The 13030-nt window shown below is 53.2% G+C and overlaps 1 long non-coding RNA gene across 1 annotated transcript; it reads left to right on the forward strand.

Moving 5' to 3' along the window:
- The first annotated feature begins 2552 nt into the window (after window positions 1-2552).
- LOC130832521 (uncharacterized) lies at window positions 2553-7490 on the forward strand. Its single transcript, XR_009048312.1, has 3 exons — window positions 2553-3603; window positions 5430-5618; window positions 6321-7490. It is a non-coding gene; the product is annotated as an uncharacterized LOC130832521 (long non-coding RNA).
- Window positions 7491-13030: the final 5540 nt, after the last annotated feature.

Consider the following 13030-nt stretch of genomic DNA (forward strand, 5'->3'; position numbering starts at 1 on the left):
CGCCTAGCCAGGGATCTAGAAGGGAAAGGGACGGCTGGTTCTCGGGCTCCCTTCTCTCCTCAGCCCTGGCCACTGCCCCAAGCCCAAGGCCCCAAGTCAGGTCACCTAAGAGGACGCTGCTGCCAGGTTTCTCCGGCCCCTGGACAGGATACAGGGAGGGAAAAGGGCAGCCCCTTTGCTCCTGCAGCTCCACCCTCTTTCCTCAGTGGAGCGATTGTCCCAGGAGGCTAGCAACGGGACCCCATTTCTTCCCATAAAAAGTCCCATTTTACGAGCCAGTTTCCCTGGCCCCCTCACCAAATGCTCTAAAATGAAGGAAATGTCTTAAAAGCAGTCTGGAAATGAAGCCACTACCATTGGACCTTGGTCTCCAGACTCAACTGCAGTAACACACACACACACAAAAATGCCTTTTCTGGGCAGGACTGCCGTGCTGGGCCACCCGGATCTCCGACCTCGCGGCCCAGGGGAGGCCGAGTTGGCCGGAGCCGCCATTCCCCAGCTTTAGCGCCTACTTAGGCTCGGACCCAGTCCATGCAGATCAAAGTGAGCTCGCGGCATTTTTATGAGATCAACTTCAGTGGCTCTTTAGTTGTAATCAGACGCCTGGGTCAAAAATGCAAAAGGGAACAGCCCATCAATCCAAAAAGGAAAAGGAGAGAGAGACAGAGAGAGAGAGAGGGAGTGAGTGAGCAGGCGTGAGGTGAAAAAATTCAGGTGACATGCAGAAAGAAGATTTGGGGTCACCCACAAAAAAGACCCTTTGCCTGTGGCTAGAGTTGTTTGTGGGTCTGTCCCAACCTCCAGGCCCTGCTATTTCTCTTTCAGGAGCCAGGAAGACTGTGTTCTGAAGCCTGATCCGAAAGCTTCCACAGTGTGGACCTGCCATGTGGGGCAAGTGTGGCCGCCTGCACTCCTTTGCCCCAGCGGGGAAGTCGCCTTCTGCTCAGGATTCAAAAGTCTCTCCCGTGTTGCTGCTCTCCTCTCTTTGGTCTCCGCGGTTCTCCCATCACTACAGCCACAAGTTGAGTTACAGGAAGATTCGCCAGAGATTTATCGCCTGGCCCCAAACTTGGAGAGCCTCGTTGTCATAAACAGCCATCTATTGTCTAGACTTTTATCTCCGGGTATGGATTGTGCATTATTGAGGCTCAGGAGACACGGGCCTGGCTCTGTGGGGGTGTGTGTGCCTCCGAGCGCTTTCCCTCTTGCTCCCAGGCGTTTCTGTGGGTAGGTTTAGGAGGGGACGCAAATGTGTGTGTCCCTTTGGAGCTGGGCAGGTATACCTGAGTGTCCAAGGGTGGGGGCTCAAAATGGGGAAGGTCTGTCTGTGCCTGGGAACATTCTGGCGCATGTGCTTGTGTGTTGAGTGAGAATTTGTCATGGTGTGCTTTGTTTCTGGGGCATTTTAAGTGTTCCTGTCTGGGCTTTTGCGGGTTTTATTAACCTGCATCCGCTTGGCCTGTTTATGTCCCTTCGAAGCAGATCATCTGGTGTTTTTCAATATTGAGCCCATTGTGTGGTGTGTGTGGGGGTGTGTGTGTGTGTTTGGCTTCTCTGAGAAAATGGGTTTGGGTGATACCTTTCCAGCTTCATTCCCTCAGATTCCTGCTGCCACCCTGAATCACACTTCAGCCTCTGCCTTCACCACAGCATCTTGCCGGCTCCACTCACTGCAAGTCCCTCCATCTCCCAAGTGGCTACCAATTTTCTGTCACAGACACAAAATACATTTTTGCAGGATGAGGTCTAGCTATCTCTGTCTTTCCCACACTAGGGGGAAATGTCGCGGCTCGTAGTAAACTCCCTCCCTTCCTGGGGCTCCCCTTCTCTGGGCTGAGGGGGACATGAGAAAGGGCTCCCCCAGTCCATTCTGACCTTGAAAAATACTCTCCACAGAACTCCAGATAATGCCAGAGAGGGCCTGCCGCTCCCTCCCTGGGGCTTCAGCAAATGTCTTCACCCTGGCCACCCCCTCAGCCCCTTGAGCCCAGGCAGTAGGATGTCTGCCCAGATTAAATGTCCATGGGAGATACACTTATCACCTTAGATCTCGGGGTCAGAGGCTGGTGTTGAAAGCCAGGCTCTTTTCACACCAGCAGAAATAATCAAATGCTTCCCCTTTGTTTTTCATGATCAGAACACAGGGTGGGAAGGCTCCCTGACCACCCCCACGGCGCCTGGCAGCTCCCACCTGGGCCCCAGGCCCCACTTCAGGTCCAAGATAGCCCTTAGGCACCTTCACCCAGGTAGGTCAAGTGGGAGGGGACTGATCCCAGACACTGATTTTCCAGTTGAGAAGGGTGTAGGTGACAACCAGTAGGGGTTTGTGGGGCATCAGATGTAACCAGAAGCCCCCCTTCGTGCATCCCCCCCTTCCCTTGCCATTAGAATTCCCATTTAAAAAGCAATGATTAGGCCTAAGAAGGGCTGCTTGGGCGCAGAGCAGACGAAAACAAGCTGTGAGGTCCTGGAAAGAGGTGAGCCCTTCACAGACACCTCCATGCCATATTCATTCTCTCTCTCTCTCTCCCTCCCTCCCTCCTAGAGCTACCCGGGTACCCTGGAGGGAGACGGTCAAGGATTCCACTGCAGCCTCCTTTCTCCGGCCGCCTTCCTTGCCCGAGCCCGCCTGCTGCCCGAAGCCCCCGGCCGCCACCGCCTCCACTCCGGAACTCCCTTTCACCGGCTGCAGCGTCGCCTTACTCCGTCTCTCTCCCTGCCTCCCTCCATCCCTGCCTTTCCCCCACCTCTCAGACCAACAGATATCTCATATATTTGTCTCTCTGCACCCAAGGCCTAGGCTGAGCCGGCTCAACGCTGGGGAATCGCAGCCGCGGTGCCACGTCCTTGCGCGGCGCGCTTCGCTCCCCGTCCCCCGGCTGCAGCCTCCTTCTTCGTTAGTTGCCGGGTTCTACCGCTTCTCTCTCGCTTTCCCGCTTCTCCTCCTTTCTTTCTGCCTCTGGATCTGAGAAATTAATAAATCCAAGCTTCCTGCCTCATCAGCCCTCCCCACTCGTGCTGCCTCACTTCCCCTCCTCCTTACCGAGTGTACCGCCTTGTTTTCGAAGGAAATCTTAATAGACATCTAAGCTGTAAATGAACTTTTTTTCTTTGTGACGGCTAATTTTCTCTCCAGTTCTTACGTCCTGCTCGCTTCGCGGTGGAATAGAAAGGATTTAGAAGTCTGCAGTATGGGGGTGGGAGTGGCGGGGTGGAGAGACGGAGCCCAGAGTTACAGACGGCGGCGAGAGATACGGAAGACGGAGAGATACCGAGAGAAAAAGAGGCATTGGGGTGGAGAGAGGAGGGAGGGAGAGAGGGAGGGAGGGAGGAGGGAGGAGGGAGGGGGCCCCAGCTGGCGGGAGCGGAGCCAGAGAGAGAGAAAAGGAGAGAAAAGTTTCCCGGAGTCTTCATTAGTTGACTTCTGTGTCCACTGCTTCCCCCAGCCGGCCGAGCTCACCCCCAATAAAGGAAGGAGGGGGGTCTATTTTTTTTAAGGCCCCAAAGAGTCCAGTGTTTACAAGACCAGAAATGCCATGCCGTGGCCACGTCCTGGCAGAAAGAAAGGCTGAAATGGAGGACTGACGGCTTCCTTATAAGGTACGATGCTAACTTGACCTTCACTTTGTCATGGCGCCCCCCGCCCACCCAGACCGCTGCGGGCAGCCAGGCAGAGCCCAGGCGACCCTGGCCTCTGCCTCCCTGCTTCCTCTCTTTCTCTGTCAAATGTCTCTTTTCTTTCCTTGTTTTTTTCACTTCCTCTTTTTCCCTTCTGTCCGTTTCTTCCTTTTTTCTACTTTTTCTTTATTTCCTTCCTTTGTTCCTTCCTGCTGTTCTTCTTTCTGCTCCTTTCCTTTCACTCATTCCTTTGACTCTTGCCTGCCGGTTTCATGGTTTCCCTTGATTCTCTCTTGCCCTGCTCTCTATCTCAATCTCTTTCTCTCTCTCTTTCTCCTGATCTTTTGAACTCCAGAAAGAAGGGAAAATATTTTCAATACTCTCCCATCCCCACCCTAACTGACCTCCACAACCCTAGCCTGGCCTCTGCCCCCATCCAGGTATTCCTGGGGAAGAGGGTCCAGGAAAGAAGGCCAATTTGGGATAAAGGGGCTTCACTCTGGGCCCAGTACCCACTTGAGGATGACAATGAACTTGGTTTTGGTAAGACTCTGTCTTCCTCTCACTGGCCTCACCTGCCAAGTCTCTGTGACCCTAGTGCTCTTGAACTGAGGATTAAACCCTTGTTTGTGGGGGGTATGGGGAGAGCAGAGACCATTGCTCTTGAGGCTAAGGGGGAGACTTAAGGACCAAATTGTTATTTGCCCTTCTCTGAGTTTTCAGCCCCTAAAATCCTAGAGATTTCACTTAAGACATTTGGGGAGGGAATTTAAAGAATTAGGGATTCTGGAGATTCCCACAAACATGAAAATAGGAAAGAGATTATTCAGGCCTCTCTGCTTTGCCTCTCATTGCCTCCCAGACGCCAACGAAGCTTCTGACATTAACTCTAATCATATCTTGTGTGGCTATAAAATAAATGATATTATGGACACCCCTATAATTATCTATTATCCGCTTACTTGTGATAATTGGACGAGGCAATTATCACAATATAACAATACTGGATGAAGCAGATCTATGCAGACAAAGTAAAGCTAAGCAAATATCCTGGAAAATGAAAGTGAATCTCTGTCCATTTTTGAGTATGTTCCAGAATCTGTAAGCCTGCCTAGGACCTCCTCGGTTCAGGAGTAGCCATCTTGTAGGAGATAGGGTCATATTGGGAGACTCTACCACCTCCTTTTCTCCCCTACACCCCGCTTCTCTTCCTCTGCACAGACACCAGAGAAGATCAGACAATCAAAGGGAAATTCTTTTTTCTCCCCCTACAATTATCCTAATAATTGCATGAATTCTTCCTCAAATACTGCTGTGTAGTCAGGGTTGAGATTTCAGCAGGAAGTGCAAGGGACAGGATTCCAAATGGGGGAAGCTGAGAGAGTCCTGCGTTCTTACATTCCCAGACTTTATAGTTCTGTCTAGTGTTACATTGTTTCTTCAGGCAAAGATCTTTGTTCCCCTTCAGTCATATTTCTCCCTTCCCCCTCCCTTTCTCTCGCTCTCCCTCCCCCCCTTTTTTGGTCCCTTGAAAGGAGGCTCAGATCATCCTCTGTTCTTAATAGAAGATTATAAAAGTAAAATTAATCCCCCCTGCCTTTTAATATCAATATCTCTCTGTTAAGTATGCACATTGGTGAGAATAAACAGAATTAAGTGCTGCAATCCAAACCAACAATTACATTCAAGGGGTTTTGGGGGGAGTGTTTTGTTATTTGTTTTTTATTTTCCATTGGGCTGATCTGGGAGGGGGGTGTTTACTCTGCCGAGAGATAACCAGGGGGTATTTGTATTATTATTTTTACAAGCTCACTGGGGCCTGAGCCAGTACCAACCTGGCTGAAAAAGCAGCCATGAAGCCAGAGAGAGAACCAAAGGAGGGAAGAAAGCGCCAGACGGAGATGAAAATGAACCATGCAGAGAAATGCAGGGGAAGGAGGAGGCTGCAGGTTCGGGAACAAACGTGTGGAGGGCAAGACAGGCACTCGTGGACAGAGGTTTATGTATTTTTATTTAAAACTTTTTTTTTTTTAATTCGGGGCTCGATGAAGAAAAGGGAAAACTCAGGAAAGGGGAGGGGAGGGGGAATTATTCAAGTCACAGCGTGACCACCCCAGAATGGGAGACCACTGGATACACCGATCCTCCGTGATCCTCGGTGCTGGAGCTAGAGCAGCACCGGGCTCCAATTTGCGACCGCCCCACAGACCTTTGGGCTGGGCCCTCGAAGCCCCCCCTCGCGGCCACCAGGGCTTCCTAGCTCTCCTTATCATCTCCATCTTTATGACGAGTCTTGTTAACAAGACCAGCGAGCTGGCCACGCACATCTATCTCTGCTGCTCGCGCTCAGCCAAGCAGCGACCGGCGGGGGGACTGGTGAGGCACTAATTAATTGATTCCTTTGGACAGTAAAATATGGCCGCATCTACACGGAACCTATCCACTCATAAAGAATATCTATGTTGGGTGTGAGTGTATTGTCTCTCAAAGAATTTTTTCATAGGGATGTGTCAGGTAGTCCCGGAGTTTTAGTTGCTAAAGAAAGATTCAAGTGGGACTAATTTTTAGGGGGCCAAATCGGAGTTAGCTCAGCGCCAGAAAATACTTTAAGTTATTACTGCCTCTGGAAAAGCATTAGGAATGGGTTTTGTTGCGAAAAACTTGGGTTATGGGATAATCTTTCCCTCTTGCTTGTGCAGATCCTGCCAAGGTTAAGGATGGGAACTGGAGTTGAAGAGCTGCTCAGGCCAGAGTCTTCTTCCTGGTTGGCTGGGACAGAGTGGGGGTGCTCTGGGATTTGAGAGGATCCTAGAAGACAAGGCCCAGCATTTACCTCATCCTGCTCCCTAGACTTGAGTTTGTAAAGTAAAATTAAAAAAAACTTAAACAAACCTTAGCTTTCAAGGAGCCCTTGCATGCCCAGAACATACCCGGAACCTGTCTGTTACACACCTTGCCTGGCTGCTGAGCTTCCTCTCTCCTTCCCCTTTTCCTAACTGGCAGCTCAGAGTAACTCTATATTTATATTAAGTCTAGAAGGACACATCATGAGACAGAAGGGATAATGTAATTATACAATGCTTATTCCATACAGGTGTGGTGATGCAGTCAGCCCCTGCTACAAACAGGACTTAGGACACTAAACATACACCCTGGCTTCAGACAAGAGAAGCAACAGTTAAATAGAGATAGGAGACCACCCATATAAATAATCCATGTAGACATAGAAGGGGTTTTGAAAAGACAGAAATAATAGACAGAAATACAGAAGGACAGAAAAGAGGTTCAGCTGATAGAGAATGTCATTGCCAATGCCTGAGCTTCCTCCTGCCACTGTTTTTAAGATTGTCAGAAAAATATATATTATAAATACAGTAATATGTGAACCCGACGTATGTACTTCAATGTATTTGGTACACATACACCACGTATGCAAACATAATTCACAGAATATATTTTTCATACAGGTGGATTGATAGGCACTTGGGGTATATATAATAGCGATGTATATCTTCCATGCAGTTTTTTTTTAGTGTGGATATATTAATATCTGGATGCAGTGTCCATGTACTGATTTTGTGTGCCCTTTGGAGTGTATACACCCATGTAGCTAAACAGATGCAGGACTCTACCTTCCCTGCGCAGGATATGTGCACGTGTACAGTTTATAGATGTAAATGAATTTTTACATGTGATGGGTGTACATGCTATATGCAATCTTTTCCCAGGAGATTGCTTTCCCATACAACAGATAAGAGTGCTTACGTATGTATATTTTCTAGAGAAATATATTTTCCATTCCCAGAATGTACACGTAATATAGATCTCTGTGCATTTTAGACTGTTTCAATATATCGGTTATGTCTGCAGTATGGCCAAGCGTGCATTTTGTAGAACATCTTTTCCATGCTCCGAATGTGGACTCTGCATCTTTCACAGGGAGGTTTTCTAGCAAAAACTACCGGTGACTTCCTCACAGACTGGTCCTTGAAGGAAGTTCTCCACTCCGGATCAGGGAAACTGACAAACTGGAGGCTTATCTCGGATTCCCCAGGAAGCGGCTCCTGTTCAGAGAGGAGAAATCACCCTCAGGCAACCGGCTGAGTGACACTGGCTAAAGGTCCGCTGCGTTTGGTCTCGTCCAAGCCCAGTTCCTCGGCTCCTGTGCCAGGCTCCTTCGGGCGGCACAGGCTTTAGGAGCCTGGGGCAGAGGCGCCGGCGGTGAGGAGCCAGCCGGGAGGGCGGGTCGCCGCCGTGGGGACGCCGCGTGCCCAGCAGAGTGAGGGCACTTGGGAGAAAGCCCTGGTTCCCGCAGCCCGGCAGCGCCTCGGACTCGGGCTGTTCTTCGAGGTCACCCACAAACCCACGCAGCGCCCCCCGGGGTTGGGGTTCAGGGCCGAGCGGCTGGGCGGGTCCGGGTCTTGGTGGCCTCGGCGGCTCCGGCCAGCAGGGGTCATCCCGTCCTGCGCGGGGGCCGGTGGCCCGCGGGCGGCGACCGGAGCTGCCGGCGCTGTTGGGGCGGCGGGGCCGGGGCAGGGAGGCGAGCCGAGTTTCCTCTCCTGGGGACCCCGGGCGCACCGGAGCCGAGGCCGGGCCGGGCGGGCGCGGGACTGCACGGAGGACCCCGGGGCACGGAGCGCTGCGGGCGCGGGGCGGGGAGCGAGCGGCCAGGCGCCCGCGTCGGCCACCAGCGGCCGGCGGGCCTTTGTCTCGGGGCCTCCCCTGAGCGGCGATCGCGAGCTCGGCGCCCGGGACTCACGCTTCTCCGCGGAAAACCGGCAGCTCCGGCTCGATGGAGGCAGACACCGCAGGGCGGCCGCTCGGGCCTAACTCTCGGCTTATACGCGGCTGAGGGATCCCAGGCCTGCAGCCCACCTCGCGCTGAGTTACACCGGAACCTTCGGCGCCTCCATGTGCCCGCCGCGCAGAGAGGGTTGGGGGCTCCGGGATGCGTTTCCCGCACGGGTCGTGGCCCTAAAAACCGCTCCTACTTTCCTGGTAATGGCGGGGAGGGTGGGCGGGAGCTGTGGCCAGTGCGGAACCCAAGGTCCCGGGGGTTTGCTTTGTTCGAAGATCGAAGATGGGGCCGGCGGTCCCTGCTCCGCTCTGGGTCTAAGCCATCGATCGCGACGGGTTTCCGGCTGCATTAGCATCCGCAGAACCCGGGCTGCCGGGCCCATCTCCCGCTCGCTCGATAGTGGCTTTAAATACCCTAGCTGCGTCTACGCAGCTCAAAGTGGAATAGATCTGGGTGATAATCAGGGCCAAATACACAACTCATTTGAATGGTATACGCTTACACATACACAATAGTGAAATTATTTTCTACCTGAATTATCCGGATAACTCTCCCCTTTTCTTGTCCCTCAGGACCCAGTTAGAGACACAGGGTGCTTTGTCTTAAATCAGTGGAGTAAATTGTTGTTTGAGGGCTTAAGCCAGACACATAATTGCAGAATAGACGCAGTCTCTGCCCAGTTCCAGAGCTCAGCGGTGCCCTGAGTATGTGGATTGTGGCTCCAACCATGACCTTTTCTTTGGCCAGGAGACCCAAGGACTTGTTCTTCAGCCATCAGGAGGAGGTTATAGTGTTTTTCCTTCTCTGACAGCTTCCCCAGTTATTGAGTCTCAGGGCCTGCATAGACAACACCCAACAAGGAATCTTCTCTCTCAGATCTGCAATATCTCTGGGAATAAATTAAAGGCCAGTTATTCCTGACCGTCCTAAATTCCCTCTTTCCTATTTAGCCAGAAACGCCTTCACTGTTAGCTCTTCCTGTATAGATGTGGCTTAAGAAGAGGCTGGTCTCTTGCCCAGATTCACTGAGATTCAGACCCCCCTTCCCCCCACCTTTATTCAGATTTAAGGGCAGCCACTCAGACCCTCCCCCACCCCACTAGCTCAAAGCTGCCAGAAGCTATCCAGTCCCCAGCCTCCCCTGAACTCTGTGGGCCCTTTATATGAGTATCCCCAAAGCTTGGGATCTGCTTCCTGCCTGAAGCCCTCAGATACACACTCAGCAGGGGATTGGGGCAAAGGAAGGATGGGATTTGGTCTAAATTTGCTACTTTTCTTAGTTGCAGGAATAGAGAAAGGAGGGGAGAAGGAGAAAGAAAGATTTCAGGGCAGGAGGCGTGGCTTGGGAGGCTGGCCTCAGAGGCTGGGCGCAGTGGGGGCTCCTGCTATTCTGGTTCAGGCCCAGGAGGGTGGAGGGGGAATTTGGAGGAGACTCTGTGATTGGAGCCTGGCTGTGAGAAAGGAAAACTCGGGCACCAGAGGCTCAAGGGTGGAGGCAGAGGGCGGGTGCCCCACCCGTAAGGAAGGAGTGAGGTGGGAGATACAGAGGATTCATGCGCTCATCTGGGACTAGACTCTGGCCTGGACCTGGGCCTCTCTCTGGCATGGCCTGGAGGGGGTCGCAGCTGACAGAGACGAAGCCTATTTCACCAGCTTCAAGGGGTCCTTAGTACCCTTTCTGGGCATCTTGCAGTGCACAAAATGTGTTCTCAGAGTGAAGCCACAGGGTTAGAACCATGGGGCGAAGTGTGGACCCACCAACCCCTGCCCCATACCCCACAGCACTCTCACCATCCCAGCTCCAACTGGCTTTTGCCCCTACCATGGCTTCACTTCTTGGATATCTTGCAGCTCAGACTTCCTTTTTGTGGTCCTGAAGGTAGTTTCAGCCACCTCCAGGCTGTCCACATTATTTTTTACAACCCCACAACTCCTCAGATATCCCTCTCCTCCCCCCTAATCTACCGTCCCCCAGTTTTCTCTCTGCCAGTAATTGCTTGGGACTGGAGATGGCAGCTCATCAACAGACCTTGGTTGCTGGTGTATTTTTGTTGTCCCTGCAACCACGCTTCCTTTGTTATTATACATTTATTATTTTTATTATTCACCTGAGCTGGAGAAAATAAAGTAGGGGAACAGCTAGGAGGTTGGGGATCCCATTCTTTCTGGGCAGAGGAGATCATGTACATGGAGCCAGTTTAAAACTTTTCTCTCAAAAAATCACATCATCATACTGTCATGTTTTAAGTATTATTATTAATATTAATATGATGAAGCAACTCTGTACAAGGACTATATAAAGGGAAAACGTGCTAGAGACAGACATTTGCAGAGGAGGGCACGCTACAGAGAGCCAGGGAGGGAGGAAAGAAGGGGATCTACCCACAGGGATCACACTAGGTACTAGCAACAGACACAGAGAACAGGACACAGATTGACAGAGAAGCTCACAGAAGTCAAGCTTAAAGCGACAGGAAGAGAATATTGCATATCTTTGTGCCCCCACCCGTTTGGAGTGGTCTGGTCTCTCTTCTCTATTAAGCTGTGAGAGTCAGGCTGGAGTGGTGAAGCTCAAATCCAGCACCCCAGAGCCCAAGAGGTCACAGGAGGGGCTGCTGGAAGGGGTACATAGGTGACCAGGCAAAGAGGGGAGTGCCTCATACCCAGGTCCAGCCCACAGGGGAGTGTACAGACAGCTGGAACGGTGGTGATTTCTGCAAACTGGTACATGGGTTAATGTGGGTGGGGAAGTGTGTGAGGTTCCCAGTGGGGAATGGGGGTAAGTGATTGTACGGCTACTCTGCAGGGCTGTATTTGGGGATATGAGGCTGCCTGCTTGCAAGTACAGTCAGGAGAGTGGTGTGGGCCAAGTGGTGTACTGGGCAGCTGTGCCTATATGTATGCCCATGCCTCTGCATGATCTTGCCCAGGGACTTGAAGCTGGTGGGAGAGTGGGGGCTCTGTGGATTGCTTTTCCAGGGTGTGGAAGGAAAGACTCTCCCCAAGTGGGCAGAACTCCAAGCTAGCAGGCCAGTTTCACACTGTCCAGACTGGGTTTAACTCCTATCATTCCCCAGCTTCTCGCCCTCTCACTGCTGGCAAGGGTGGGTCAGCAGATGGGAGGCTAAGGGACTCTCACCAAGAGGAATAAAAACGGAGTGCAAGAAGGCAGGCGGGCTCCTCACTGCTTCTCCTTCGGTAGACAGCCTGGGATCTACTGGGCTGGGGCAGGGGCCTGAAGGGCGCTATGAATAAAAGGCCCTCGGCTGGAGAAGCCACTCTCGGGCCTCCAAAGGATTTTGGGGATGTGCCCTTCCTTCTGCTCTGGTCCTCGTAATCGGAGGCTCCCCGGCCTGGGGGCGGAGGCAGCGGATCCTGAGACAAAGGGCGACGCTGGGGAGCGGGCGGAGTAGGGCTGGGTAAAAGAGAGAAAGGAGTTGGGTGGGGGGCTGCAGCGCCCCCTCCTTCATTGTCACCAGCCTGGGAAACCCGGGCCGAGCGGGGGACCTCCGCGGCCGGTAGCCCCTTTTAGGGGCGGATTCTCCTCCCGCCTCGTAAATTATGCCGGTCCAGCCTCCGGCCGGCCGTGACCGTGAACGCCAGCGGGGAAGGGAGAATCTGCCAGGCTGCCAGAAACTCTCTCGGCCAATCAGGCCAATCAATGCCGCACTTCGCAGCTCCTTTTACAGCCTCCTGGGCTTCCCGGAGGGCCAGGTGGGGGTCCCTGGGGTGGCTAGTGAACCTGAGGCTGCGTCCGCTCAGCTCTCAATTCCCGGATAGCGGCTTCCGGTCCGCAGCCGCCTCGGAGGCAGGAGGAGTGGATGGCAGCACACCTGTGAGCGAAGGGGCGCAGGGGGCTCGGGACAGGGCTGGGGACCAGGAGACGGTTCGGGTAGTCTGCCCTGGAGGGGACAGAAGTCTGATGATCGCCTTGTCCACAGCCGGGTCTGCCAAATGCTTATGCCTCTGCCTGCTCTGTGTCCAGGCCTGGAGGACCCAGACCCCAGAGGACTTGGCGTTGCTGATCATTCTCTTCTCCCAAACCACACTTCCTCCTAGGTTCCCCCACCTCCTCCTGCCCTCCCAGAGCTACCCTGACGCCTCCCGCGCTCTCTGCCGATCCTCCGCTCTCGCTCCCTCCTCTCAGCTTCTCCTAACCCCAACAACTGCAAGTTCTGAGAGCCCTGGTCCCGCTCTCCCCACCCTCGCCTCCTCCAGCAGGCAGACAGACCTAAGTCCATGGAAGGAGAGTGGTGGGAGGGGGCGCCTGACTCACCTTTCCTCCTGATCCTCAGACGGAGGCCCAATGCCCCAGTCCCAGGTCAAACTAGCCCCTCCCCAGCGCCTGAGGCTTCCCTGTCCCTACCCCCTGCCTGCCGCTGTGGGCTTCCTCTCTCCCTGGCTGGGTTCTTCCTTTCTCTCTGGGACCTGGCAGAGTCTGCTGGGGGGTGTGTGGGAGGGAACCACAAACAAAACAGACAAGAGGATGTCCCGGGAGGACCTGCCAGAGATGCCTGGCGTTCTAAGCGGGGACTGTGTCCCAGGCAGCGCCCCCTCTTGCTCTCTGCCAGAGACAGGCTCAGTCTGGGGCTGGCGCCCGTGTCTCGCCCC

This window comes from Hippopotamus amphibius, chromosome 12, assembly GCF_030028045.1.
Source record: "Hippopotamus amphibius kiboko isolate mHipAmp2 chromosome 12, mHipAmp2.hap2, whole genome shotgun sequence".
Lineage (NCBI taxonomy): Eukaryota > Metazoa > Chordata > Mammalia > Artiodactyla > Hippopotamidae > Hippopotamus > Hippopotamus amphibius.